Raw genomic sequence first — 14,407 nt, 5'->3', positions numbered from 1 at the left:
GAACAACGATATCGCCGATGTTTTCATGGCGATATTCAGGGACAGACCGTTGAATCCTCGAGATGTCTTAGGGGGTCTTAAGGCGGGTAGGTCGTATGTTGGTAGGTTCCTTTCAGGTTCTTGAACTTATGCATCTATCTTCCATTTTTATAACTTGCAACATTTGTCGTTTTTGTGTTTTGTAGTTGGGATGGTTGATGGGCTGACGACCTTGTAGTGGTTGAAAGCTGCTTTCGTTCGTGATCTGGAAGGTAGGAATGACGGCTCTTCTAAATCAACGCCTCTGGCAGCTTCTATTCCCAGTTCTCAGACAGTCTCTCAAGAGATTGTTCAGGAGGGGACTGCCGAAGATGATGATATCCAAGAGATTTTGATCCCTGAGCCCGACAGGAAGCATAAGAAGTCTGCCGACGGGTAATCAGGAGGGTGTTGGCACGAGTATGGTCACTCCCTGTGTGATGGATTGCTCCTTCGATGCTCCCAATTTTATTCGCCAACACTTGTTGCCGGGCACAGATGAATGCATTAAGAATTGCGATATCCCTGGTCAAGCTAAGTTGGTGTACTGATGAGTGGATAATTTTACCCTTTTTGGCATTGTTTTTAGATAGTTTTTAGTATGTTTTAGTTACTTTTTATTATATTTTTATTAGTTTTTATACAAAAATAATATTTCTGGACTTTACTATGAGTTTGTGTGTTTTTCTGTGATTTCAGGTATTTTCTGGCTGAAATTGAAGGACCTGAGCAAAAATCTGATTCAGAGGCTGAAAAAGGACTGCAGATACTGTTGGATTCTGACCCTCTTGCACTAAAAGTGAATTTTCTGGAGCTACAGAAACCCAATTGGCCCACCCTCAATTGCTTTTGAAAGTAGACATCTTGGGCTTTCCAGCAATATATAATAGTCTATACTTTGTCCGAGATTTGATGGCCCAAACTGGCGTCTAAACACCCACCTGAGACCCTTTTCTTGAGTAAAACACCGGAACTGGCACCAGAACTGGAGTTAAACGCCCAAACTGGCACCCAAGCTAGCGTTTAACTCCAAGGATGGCCTATGCATGTAAAAGCTTCAATGCTCAGCCCAAGCACACACCAAGTGGGTCCCAGAAGTGGATTTCTGCACTATCTACACCTAGTTACTTATTTTTTGTAATCCCTAGTAACTAGTTTAGTAGAAATAGCACTTTTTACTATTGTATTCGTATCCAGTTTTCATACTTTGGAGCTGAGACCATTGTTCACGTTTTGGAGGCTGGCCATTCGGCCATGCCTAGACTATTTTCTCTTATGTATTTTCTACGGTGGAGTTTCTACACCCCATAGATTAAGGTGTGGAGCTCTGCTGTTCTTCATGAATTAATACAAGTACTATTGTTTCTCTTTCAATTCACGCCTACTTCTTATCCAAGATATACTCTCGTACTTAATTCAGTTAAGTCAGAATGAAGGGGTGACCCGTGACAATCACCCAATCTTCGTTACTCGCTTAGCCAAGATCCGCGTGCCTGACAACCACAAAGCGGTCTACATGATGTTCAACGTAGTCATTGGACGATAGCTGGAGTATATTCTCTTGGATATCTAATACACGGACCGAGTCCATGAGATTAGTATCTTCATGGTATAGGCTAGAATCAATTGGCAGCCATTCCTAAGATCCGGAAAGTTTAAACCTTGTCTGTGGTATTCCGAATAGGATTTGGGAAGGGATGACTATGACGAGCTTCAAAATTGCGAATGTTGGGTGCAGTGACAGTGTGCAAAAGGACAACTGTCCTATTTTGACGCTAACGGGAAATGACAGATGATTGGCCGTGCGGTAGCTGTACTTGGTATTTTTCATCCGAGACGAGAAATTCGACAGTTGATTAGCCGTGCAGAGATCATACCTAGTATTTTTCATCCGAGAGGATCATACAGCTTGCCATTGAAGGGAGCACGCATGATTTGAAGAAGGCAATAGGAAAGCAGAGGTTCAGAAGCAACAAAGCATCTCCAAACGCTTATCTGAAATTCCTACCAATGAATTACATAAGTATCTCTATTTTATTTTATGTTTTATTTATCTTTTAATTATCTAAACCCCATAACCAATTGAATCTGCCTGACTGAGATTTACAAGATGACCATAGCTTGCTTCAAGCCGACAATCTCTGTGGGATCGACCCTTACTCACATAAGGTATTACTTGGACGACCCAGTGCACTTGCTGGTTAGTTGTGCAGAGTTGTGGAAAGTGTGAATCACAATTTCGTCCACCAAGTTTTCGGCGCCGTTGCTGGGGATTGTTCGAGTTTGGACAACTGACGGTTTATCTTGTTGCTTAGATTGGGTAATTTTATTTTATGTTTAAGCTTTTTATTTTTAATTTTGAAAAAAATAATAATAATATATTTTTGGTTTTCGAAAAATTCAAAGAAAAATGTTCTTCAGAATTTTTAAGAATGAATTCTAGAGCTTCATGAGATATGTTGAAACCTGGCTGGCTGTTAAGCCATGTCTAATCTTTTGAACCGAGGTTTTCACTTATCTTTGCAAGAGCCTTTTGGTTCCCATCAATTTGGCTGTTGTATGTAATGCTCTGCTAAAGCTTGGCTAGTCATTTGGCCATGTCTAATTTTATTGGACCGAAGCTTTAGACTAACATTGCACGAATCTTGGAATTCTTATTAAAAATTTTGAATTTTTTTATTTCTTTTTCCAAAATAATTTTCGAAAAATACAAAAAAATTTAATAAAATCTTAAAACAAAAAATATTTTGTGTTTCTTATTTGAGTCTTGTGTCAAATTTTACGTTTGGTGTCAATTGCATGTTTTAATTTTCCTTAAATTTTCGAAAATATAAGCATTGTGTTCTTCTTTGATCTTCAAGTTGTTCTTGATGATTTTCTTTGTTTAATCTTGTGTTTTTCTTGTTTTGTGTCATTTCTTATTTTTCATATGCATTTTTGAATTATTGGTGTCTAAATATTAAAAATTTTTAAGTTTGGTGTCTTGCATGTGTTTCTTTTCTTAAAAATTTTCAAAAATATGTTCTTGATGTTCATCTTGATCTTCAAAGTGTTCTTGGTGTTCATCTTGACAATCAAAGTGTTCTTGTATGCATTATTTATTTTGATCTTAAATTCTTATGTCATGTGTCTTTTTGTTGTTTTTCTTTTCCCTCATTAATTCAAAAATCAAAAAAATAATATCTTTCCCTTATATTGCTCATAATTTTCGAAATTTTGAGTTGATTTGGTCAAAAAAAAATTTTAAAATTTAGTTGTTTCTTGTTAGTCAAGTCAAAATTTCAATTTAAAAATTCTATCTTTTCAAATCTTTTTCAAAATCAAATCTTTTTCATTTTTCTTTCCCGTTTTTCGAAAATTCTTCAAAATAAACTTTTCAAAATCTTTTTCTTAATTTTATTTCATAATTTTCAAAATTATTGCTAACAATTAATATTTTGATTCAAAAATTTCAAGTTTGTTACTTTCTTGTTAAGAAAAGTTCAATCTTTAAATTCTAGAATCATATCTTTTAGTTTCTTATTAGTCAAGTCATCAACTTTAATTTTCAAAATCAAATCTTTTTAAATTTCTTTTTCAAAATATATTTCAATCATATCTTCTTCAAAAATTAATTTCAAAATCTTTTTCTAACTTCTTATCTTTTCAAAATTGATTTTCAAATCTTTTTCAATTAACTACTTGACTTTTTGTTTGATTTTAAAAAGTTTTCTATTTCTTATCCCTTTCAAAAACCACCTAACTACTTTTCTTTCTCTAATTTTCGAAAACCACTAACAACTTTTTTAAATTCTTTTTTATTAACTAATTGTTTTAAATTCTAATTTTATTTTATTTCTTTTAATAAATTCGAATTCTAACTAATAATTAAAATAAAAATAAAAATATTTTTTTTCTTTTAATTAAAAATTCGAATACACTCTCTCTCACCCCTCTCTATTTATTTTATTTATTTACTAACACTTCTCTTCTTCTTATAATTTGAACCCTCTTCCTCTCTCTGTGTTCGAATTCTTCTTCTTCTCCCTTCTTCATTCTATTCTTCTATTCTTCTACTCACATAAAGGAATCTCTATACTGTGACATAGAGGATTCCTCTTCTTTTCTGTTCTCTTCTTTTTCATATGAGCAAGAACAAGGATAAGAACATTCTTGTTGAAGCTGATCATGAACCTGAAAGGACTCTAAAAGAGGAAGCTAAGAGAAGCTAAAGCACAACACTCTGGAGAGGACCTGACAGAAATTTTTGAAAAAGAAGAAGACATGGCAGCCGAAAACAATAACAATGGTGGAGATGCAAGGAAGATGCTTGGTGACTTTACTGCACCAACTTCTGACTTCTATGGAAGAAGCATCTCAATTCCTGTATTTGGAGCAAACAACTTTGAGCTTAAGCCTCAATTAGTTTCTCTAATGCAGCAGAATTGCAAGTTTCATGGACTTCCATTGGAAGATCCTCATCAGTTCCTAGCTGAATTCTTGCAAATCTGTAACACTGTTAAGACCAATAGGGTTAATCCTGAGGTCTATAGACTTATGCTTTTTCCATTTGCTGTAAGAGACAGAGCTAGGATATGGTTGGACTCACAACCAAAAGAAAGCCTGAACTCTTGGAAAAAGTTGGTCAATGCTTTCTTGGCCAAGTTCTTTCCACCTCAAAAGTTGAACAAGCTTAGAGTGGAAGTCCAAACCATCAGACAGAAGGAAGGCCAGGTGAATCCCTCTATGAAGCTTGGGAAAGATACAAGCAATTGATCAGAAGCTGTCTTTCTGACATACTTTCAGAATGGAGCATCTTATGTATATTCTATGATGGTCTGTTTGAATTGTCTAAGATGTCATTGGACCACTCTGCTGGTGGATCTCTTCATCTGAAGAAGACGCTTGCAGAAGCCCAGGAACTCATTGAAATGGTTGCAAATAACCAGTTCATGTACACTTCTGAAAGAAATATTGTGAATAATGGGATGACTCAGAAGAAAGGAGTTCTTGAGATTGATACTCTGAATGCCATATTGGCTCAGAATAAAATATTGACTCAGCAAGTCAATATGATTTCTCAGAATCTGACTGGAATGCAAGCTGCATCCGGCATTACTAAAGAAGCTTCCTCTGAAGGAGAAGCTTATGACCCTGAAAATCCTGCAATGGAAGAGGTGAATTACATGGGAGAATCCTATGGAAACACCTATAATCCTTCATCGAGAAATCATCCTAATTTCTCTTGGAAGGATCAGCAGAAGCCTAATCAAGGCTTCAATAATAATAATGGTGGGAGAAATAGGTTTGGCAAATCTTCTGAGCAACAGATAGAGAATTCTAAGCAAAGCCTCTCTGACTTAGCAACCATAGTCTCTGATCTATCTAAGACCACTCTCAGTTTTATGACTGAAACAAGGTCCTCCATTAGAAATTTGGAGGCACAAGTGGGTTAACTGAGTAAAAGAGTGACTAAAACTCCTCCTAGTACTCTCCCAAGCAATACAGAAGAGACTCCAAAAAAAAAGTGCAAGGCCATCAATATACCCAACATGGTCAAACCTATAAAGGAGGAAGAGGCAGTGATTTCCAGTGAGGAAGACCTCAATGGACGTCCACTGACCAATAAGGAGTTCCCTATTGAGGAACCAAAGGAATCTGAAGCTCATATAGAGACCATAGAGATTCCACTGAACTTACTGTTGCCATTCATGGGCTCTGATGAGTATCTCTCCTCTGAAGAGGATGAAGATATTATTGAAGAGCAAGTTGCTCAGTACCTAGGAGCAATCATGAAGCTGAACGGAAAGTTATTTGGTAATGAGAATTGGGAGGATGAACCTCCATTGCTCATCAATGAACTGAATGCTAGGGCTCAACTGAAATTACCTCAGAAGAAACCGAATCCCGGAAAGTTCTTAATACCTTGTACCATAGGCACCATGACCTTTGAGAAGGCTCTGTGTAATCTGGGGTCAGGAATAAACCTCATGCCACTCTCTGTAATGGAGAAACTGGGGATCTTTGAGGTACAAGCTGCAAGAATCTCACTAGAGATGGCAGACAAATCAATGAAACAGGCTTATGAACTTGTAGAGGATGTCTTAGTGAAGGTTGAAGGCCTATACATCCCTGCTGACTTCATAATCCTAGACACTGGGAAGGATGAAGATGAATCCATCATCCTTGAAAGACCCTTCCTAGCCACAGCAAGAGCTGTGATTGATGTGGACAGAGGAGAGTTAGTCCTTCAATTGAATGGGGACTACCTTGTGTTTAAGGCTCAAGGATCTTCTTCTGTAACCATGGAGAGGAAGCATGAGAAGCTTCTCTCAATACAGAGTCAAACAGAGCCCCCACACTCAACTTCTAAGTTTGGTGTTGGGAGGCCACCATCAAGCTCTGAGTCTATGTGAAGCTCTCTAAGAGCTCAATGTCAAGCTATTGACATTAAAGAAGCACTTATTGGGAGGCAACCCAATGTTATTTAATTATATTTATTTATATTCCATTGTCATTTTATGTTTTCTTTAGGTTGATGATCATGTGAAGTCCTAAAAACAGCTACAGAATTAAAGCAAAATCAAAAACAGCATAAAAAATAGCACACCCTGAAGGACAGGCTTACTGGCGTTTAAACGCGAGTAAGGATAGTAGAATGGGCATTTAACGCCCAGTCTGGGAGAATTTTGGGCATTAAACGCCAGAATGGGCAGTACTTTAGGCGTTTAACGCTAGAAAAGGGTGTCTGGTGTCTGGCTGGCGTTAAACGTCAGAAAGGGGCAACAGACTGGCGTTTAACGCCAGAAAAGGTAGCAGAGCTGGCATTTAACGCCAGAATTAGCACACTGAGGGCATTTGAACGCCAGAATGGTGCAGGGAGCAGAATTCCTTGACACCTCAGGATCTGTGGACCCCACAGGATCCCCACCTGTCCCAACTCACTTTCTCTCCTCTTCACACCTCTCCATAACACTCTTCCCTAAAATAAACTCTACCAATCACCTCCATTTCTCCTCCAAAACCATCATACAACCCACCTACCCCCACCCATTCAAATTCAAACCATCTCCACTCCTATATAAGCCCCCCATCACTCCTTCCTTTTCACACATCATAACCACCTAAAACCCCCCTTGGCCGAACCATTCACACACCTCCATCTCCTCCATCTCTTCTTCTTCTAATCTCTTCTTTCTTCTTTTGCTCGAGAATGAGCAAACCTTTTAAGTTTGGTGTGGAAAAAGCTCTGCTTTTTGTTTTTACATAACCATTAATGGCACCTAAGGCCGGAGAAACCTCTAGAAAGAGGAAAGGTAAGGCAATTGCTTCCAACTCTGAGTCATGGGAGATGGAGAGATTCATCTCATAAGCCCATCACTAAGAAGAGGAAGGAGCAAACAAGAGAGCCCACTCATGGACCTCAACAAGAGCATGAGAAAATTCCTCATCAAGAAATCTCTGAGATGCCTCAAGGGATGCACTTTTCTCCACAAAACTATTGGGAGCAAATTAACACCTCCTTTGGAGAATTGAGTTCCAACATGGGGCAACTAAGGATGGAGCACCAAGAGCACTCCATTATCCTCAATGAAATCAGAGAGGACCAAAAGGCCATGAGAGAGGAGCAACAAAGGCAAGGAAGAGACATAGAGGAGCTCAAGCACTCAATAAGATCTTCAAGAGGAAGAACTAGCCGCCATCACTAAGGTGGACCCGTTCTTTAATTTTCTTGTTTTCATTTTTCTGTTTTTCAAATTCTATGCTTTATGTTTTGTCTATATCTTTATTACATGATCATTAGTGTCTAGTGTCTATGTCTTAAAGCTATGAATGTCCTATAAATCCTTCACCTTTCTTAAATGAAAAATGTTTTCTGAAAAAGAAAAAGAAGTACATGAATTTCGAATTCTATCTTGAAATTAGTTTAATTATTTTGATGTGGTGGTAATACTTTTTGATTTCTGAATGAATGCTTAAACAGTGCATATTTTTTATAGTGAAGTTTATGAATGTTAAAATTGTTGGCTCTTGAAAGAATAATGAAAAAAGAGAAATGTTATTGATAATCGGAAAAATCATATAATTGATTCTTGAAGCAAGAAAAAGCAGTGAAACACAAAGCTTGAGAAAAAAAAGGAAAAAAAAATAAATATAAAAGGAAAGAAAGAAAAAGAAAAAGCAAGCAGAAAAAGCCAGTAACCCTTTAAACTAAAAGGCAAGGGTAAAAAGGATCCAAGGCTTTGAGTATTAATGGATAGAAGGGCCCAAAGGAATAAAATCCTGGCCTAAGCGGCTAAATAAGTTGTCCCTAACCATGTGCTTGTGGTGTGAAGGTGTCAAGTGAAAAGCTTGAGACTGAGCGGTTAAAGTCGTGGTCCAAAGCAAAAAGAGTGTGCTTAAGAGCTCTGGGCACCTCTAACTGGGGACTCTAGCAAAGCTGAGTCACAATCTGAAAAGGTTCACCCAGTTATGTGTCTGTGGAATTTATGTATCCGGTGGTAATACTAGAAAACAAAATGCTTAAGGTCACGACCAAGACTCATAAAGTAGCTGTGTTCAAAAATCAACATACTGAACTAGGAGAATCAATAACACTCTCTGAATTCTGAGTTCCTATGGATGCCAATCATTCTGAACTTCAAAGGAAAAAGTGAGATGCCAAAACTATTCAGAAGCAAAAAGCTACTAGTCCCGCTCATCTAATTGTAACTAATCTTCATTGATATTTTTGAGATTTATTGTATTTTCTGTTCTTTTTATCCTATTTTGTTTTTAGTTGCTTGGGGACAAGCAACAATTTAAGTTTGGTGTTGTGATGAGCGGATAATTTATACCCTTTTTGGCATTGTTTTTACATAGTTTTTAGTATGTTTTAGTTACTTTTTATTATATTTTTTTTTAGTTTTTATGCAAAAATCATATTTCTGGACTTTACTATGAGTTTGTGTATTTTTCTGTGATTTCAGGTATTTTCTGGCTGAAATTGAGGGACCTAAGCAAAAATCTGATTTAGAGGCTGAAAAAGGAATGCAGATGCTGTTGGATTCTGACCCTCCTTCACTCAAAGTGGATTTTCTGGAGCTAAAGAAGCCCAATTTGCATGCTCTTAATTGCTTTGGAAAGTAGACATCTTGGGCTTTCCAGCAATATTTAATAGTCCATACTTTTTCGAGATTTGATGGCCCAAACTGGCGTCTAAACACCCACCTGAGACCCTTTTCTGGAGTAAAACACCGGAACTGGCACCAGAACTGGAGTTAAACGCCCAAACTGGCACCCAAGCTAGTGTTTAACTCCAAGGATGGCCTATGCACGTGAAAGCTTTAATGCTCAGCCCAAGCACACACCAAGTGGGCCCCAGAAGTGGATTTCTGCACTATCTGCAGTTAGTTACTTATTTTCTATAATCCCTAGTAACTAGTTTAGTATAAATAGCACTTTTTACTATTATATTCATATCCAGTTTTCATACTTTGGAGCTGAGACCATTGTTCATGTTTTGGAGGCTAGCCATTCGGCCACGCCTTGACTATTTTCTCATATGTATTTTTTACGGTGGAGTTTCTACACCCCATAGATTAAGGTGTGGAGCTCTGCTGTTCTTCATGAATTAATGCAAGTACTATTGTTTCTCTTTCAATTTACGCCTACTTCTTCTCCAAGATATACTCTCATACTTAATTCAGTTAAGTCAGAATGAAGGGGTGACCCGTGACAATCACCCAATCTTTGTTACTCGCTTAGCCAAGATCCGCGTGCCTGACAACCATAAAGCGGTCTACATGATGTTCAATGTAGTCATTGGACGACAGCTGGAGTATATTCTCTTGGATATCTAATACACGGACCGAGTCCGTGAGATTAGTATCTTCATGGTATAGGCTAGAACCAATTGGCAGCCATTCCTGAGATCCGGAAAGTCTAAACCTTGTCTGTGGTATTCCGAGTAGGATCTGGGAAGGGATGACCGTGACGAGCTTCAAACTTGCGAATGTTGGGCGCAGTAACAGTGTGCAAAAGGACAAGGGTACTATTCCGACGCTAGTGGGAACTGACAGATGATTAGCCGTGCAGTAGCTATACTTGGTATTTTTCATCCGAGATGAGAAATCCGACAGTTGATTAGCTGTGCAAAGATCGTACCTGGTATTTTTCATCCGAGAGGATCATACAGCTTGCCATGGAAGGGAACATGCATGATTGGAAGAAGGCAATAGGAAAGCAGAGGTTCAGAAGCAACAAAGCATCTCCAAACGCTTATCTGAAATTCTCACTAATGAATTACATAAGTATCTCTATTTTATTTTATCTTTTATTTATCTTTTAATTATCTAAACCTCATAACCAATTGAATCCGCCTGAATGAGATTTACAAGATGACCATAGCTTGCTTCAAGCCGACAATCTCCATGGGATCGACCCTTACTCACGTAAGGTATTACTTGGACGACACAATGCACTTGCTGGTTAGTTGTGCGGAGTTGTGGAAAGTGTGAATCACAATTTCGTCCACCATGTACCGTGTGATGAGTGGATATTTTATACGCTTTTTGGCACTATTTTCTTAGTGTTTTAAGTATATTTTGTTAACTTTTATTATGTTTTAGTAGGTTTTAGTGAAAAATTTACTTTTTGGATGCTACTTTGAGCTTTTGTGTTTTTCTTACGATTTTAGGTGATTTTTGGGTGAAAAAGGCAAGTTTTTGCAAAGTCTAATTCAGAGGCAAAGAAAAGATAGTAGATGTTGTCAAATCCTGACCTCCGTGAATTCAAATGAGCATTTCTGGAGCTAAAGAGGTCTAACTGACGTGCTCTTAATGGTGTTGGAAAGCTAACTTCCAGGGCTTTCCAGCAATATATAATGGTTTATACCTTTCTTTGGATTGGACTGCCCAAAACGGGCGTTGAACACCTAAACTACCCCCTTTCTGGCATTCATTGCCCAAACAGGACCAACCTCCCAAGTTGAACGCCCAAACTGGCGTTCAACGCCGCCAAGGGAGCAAGGAAGCAGCGTGGACACTCCCTAGTGGGTGCTCAATGCCCTTTCAACCAAGTTGGATGCCAAGCTCAACCCAAACACTCACCAAGTGGGCCTCAAAGTGGATTTTAGCACTTCTTAGATTATTTTATTTTCTTTTTGTAATTTAAAACAATATCTTTTAGGTCTAGTCTTAGAGATTTTATTATAAATAAGGGACTTCCTTCTTCCTGAGGATGATGCCTCCCAGGAGGGGAGAAGCACAGACACATTACTTTCTCTATTTTCTCTGTAAAGCATCAGCAACTAAACCTCCTAGGTTAAGGTTAGGAGCTATGCTGATTCTTATAGATTAATGTAATTACTTTTCTACTTAAATCTATGTTTGAGTCTATTCTATGATGCATTGTCATTCTTCATCCTTATGAATCTCGATTTTACATGAGTTCCTTATGAGTCCTGACCCGGATAGTATTGAGCTACAGCTTGAGAATGCATCACGGGTTCCAACAACTTATCTAGGCTAATTGGGGTATGTGACATAAAACCTCGTTAGTCAGGGGTAATTGAGGTTCCTGTGGCTCTAAGGGCTAGAACCATAAGAGCATCAGTCTCTGATCCGGAAGATCCGACCTTGTTTGTGGCGTTTTGAGTAGGATCATCAAGGGATTGAATTGCGTGCGCTTCACCCTCTCCCAGATTGATCTAGTACTCTTGGATGTTTGGTTTGAACCTGAGGAGATTAATGACCATGACCAATGGCTTAATCACTTACAGCCTTGCCATTGAAGGAATCATTCATCATTGGAGTAGTGAGCATGATGTGTTAATCCAGAAGAAGAAGCATCTCCGAAGCCTTAACTAATCCATCATTATTGTCTTTACATCAACTCTTTATCGCTTTTGTTATTGCTTGTTTATCCACCTACAAAAAACAAAAACTATCCTTCTATTTGCCTAACTAAGATCTGCAAGATAAGCACAGCTTGCTCAATCCGGCAATCCTTGTGGGATTCGACCCTCACTCACCTGAGGTATTACTTGGACAACGCAGTGCAGTTTCCGGTTTAGTTGTGCGAGTCACAAATTCGCACACCAAGTTTTTGTTCCCGTTGTCGGGGATTATTTGTGTTTGACAAACTAACGGCTGTCTTGTTCCTTAGATCAGGTACTTTTTACTAGTTTTCTTTTTATCTTCTTTTCTTGTTAATTTTCAAAAATTCTTTAAAATCTTTTTCAAAAATAATTTTTCGTTTTTAGTCATCATTGTTTTTCTTTTGTTTGAGTCTTGTGTCAAGTTTTAAGTTTGGTGTCAATTTGGTTTTTGTTTCTTTTCTTGAATCTTTGAAAATTGTTCTTGCTTTTCTTTCTTTGTGTTCGAACTTTTCTTGGTATTTTTCTTTGTTTGATCTCAAAATCTTTAAGTTTGGTATCATTTAGTGTTTTTCCTTCAAAGTTTTCGAAAATAATATCTTTGATTTCAAATTTTTTTTATTTTGGTGTCTTATTAGTGTTTGTTTCTCCTTTTTAAATTTTTCAAAAATTCTTCAATTTAAATTCAAAAATTTTAAGTTTAGTGTCTTGATTAGTAAGCCAGTTCTTTGGGTTTGGGTTCATACTTTGATCATGGTTCCTAGTGATCCATGCGTTTGCATAGAACTCTTGAACCATTAAGATTCCGACTTGTTGAATAGGATTAGAGAGAACTTCCCATCCTCTTCTTCTAATCTTTTGTCGGATCTCCGGATACTCGCTCTTTTTGAGCTTAAAAGGGACCTCAGGGATCACCTTCTTCTTAGCCACAACTTTATAGAAGTGGTCTTGATGGACTTTTGAGATGAATCTCTCCATCTCTCATGACTCAGAAGTGGAATCAATTGCCTTCCCTTTCCTCTTTCTTGAGGTTTCTCTGGCCTTAGGTGCCATTGATGGTTATGGAAAAACAAAAAGTAATGCTTTTACCACACCAAACTTAAAAGGTTTGCTCGTCTTCGAGCAAAAGAAGAAAAAAAGTAGTAGAAGAAGAAGAAAATGGAGGAGATGGAGTGAGAGAGTGTATTCGGCTAAGGGGGAGAAGTAGTGGTTGTGATGTGTGAAAATGGAGTAGTGTTAAGGGGTTTATATAGGGGTGGGGGGAAGGTTAGGTTTCGGCCATTAGGGTTGGGTTTGGGACGGAAAGGAATTTGAATTTAGAGGTAGGTGGGGTTTATGGGGAAGAGGTAATAAGGTGATTGGTGAAGGGTATTTGGGAAAGAGTATTATGAGAAGGTGTGAAGAGGAGAGCAGAAGAGGTGGGGTAGGTGGGGATCCTGTGGGGTCCACAGATCCTGAGGGGTCAAGGACTTAGCATCCCTACTCCAAGTAGGCGTGCAAAACGCCCTTAGAATGCATGTCTGGCGTTAAACGCCAGCTTGCTGCTTGTTTCTGGCGTTTAACGCCAGCTTTTCTCCCATTCTTGGCATTAAACGCCAATTCCATGCTCTGTTCTGGCGTTAAACGCCAGTCTGGTGCTTGTTTCTGGCGTTTAACGCCAGCTTGATGCTTCTTTCTGGCGTTAAACGCCAGTTTGATGCTTCTTACTGGCGTTTAAACGCCAGTAAGCTCTTCCTCCAGGGTGAGCTATTTTTAATACTATTTTTCATTCTGTTTTTGATTTTCAGTAGTTTTTATGACTTCACATGATCATCAACCTAAAGAAAACATAAAATAGCAATGGAAAATAAATAGATATAATTAAATAACATTGGGTTGCCTCCCAACAAGCGCTTCTTTAATGTCAATAGCTTGACAGTGAGCTCTCATGGAGCCTCACAGAAAATCAGAGCAATGTTGGGGCCTCTCAACACCAAACTTAGAGTTTGGTTGTGGCTTCCCAACACCAAACTTAGAGTTTAAATGTGGGGGTTTTGTTTGACTCTGTATTGAGAGAAGCTTTTCGTGCTTCCTCTCCATGGTTACAGAAGGAGAACCTTGAGTCTTAAATACAAGGTAGCCCTCAGTCAACTAAAGGACCAACTCTCCTTTGTCAACATTAATCACAGCTTTTGCTGTGGCTAGGAAGGGTCTGCCAAGGATGATGGATTCATCCTCATCCTTCCTAGTGTCTAGGATTATGAAATCAGCAGGGATGTAAAGGCCTTCAACCTTCACTAGCACGTCCTCTACTAGTCCATAAGCCTTTTCATTGATTTGTCTGCCATTCTCTAATGAGATTCTTGCAGCTTGTACCTCAAAGATTCCTAGTTTCTCCATTACAGAGAGTGGCATGAGGTTTATCCCTGACCCAAGGTCACACAGGGCCTTCTCAAAGGTCACGGTGCCTATGGTACAAGGTATGAAGAACTTTCCAGGATCTGGTTTCTTCTGAGGTAATGTCTGCCTCATTAGTGCACTCAGTTCATTGGTGAGCAAGGGGGGTTCATCCAC

Source organism: Arachis ipaensis, chromosome B4, assembly GCF_059453495.1.
Source record: "Arachis ipaensis isolate K30076 ecotype BB chromosome B4, ASM5945349v1, whole genome shotgun sequence".
Lineage (NCBI taxonomy): Eukaryota > Viridiplantae > Streptophyta > Magnoliopsida > Fabales > Fabaceae > Arachis > Arachis ipaensis.
This window is presented reverse-complemented; position numbering follows the sequence as displayed.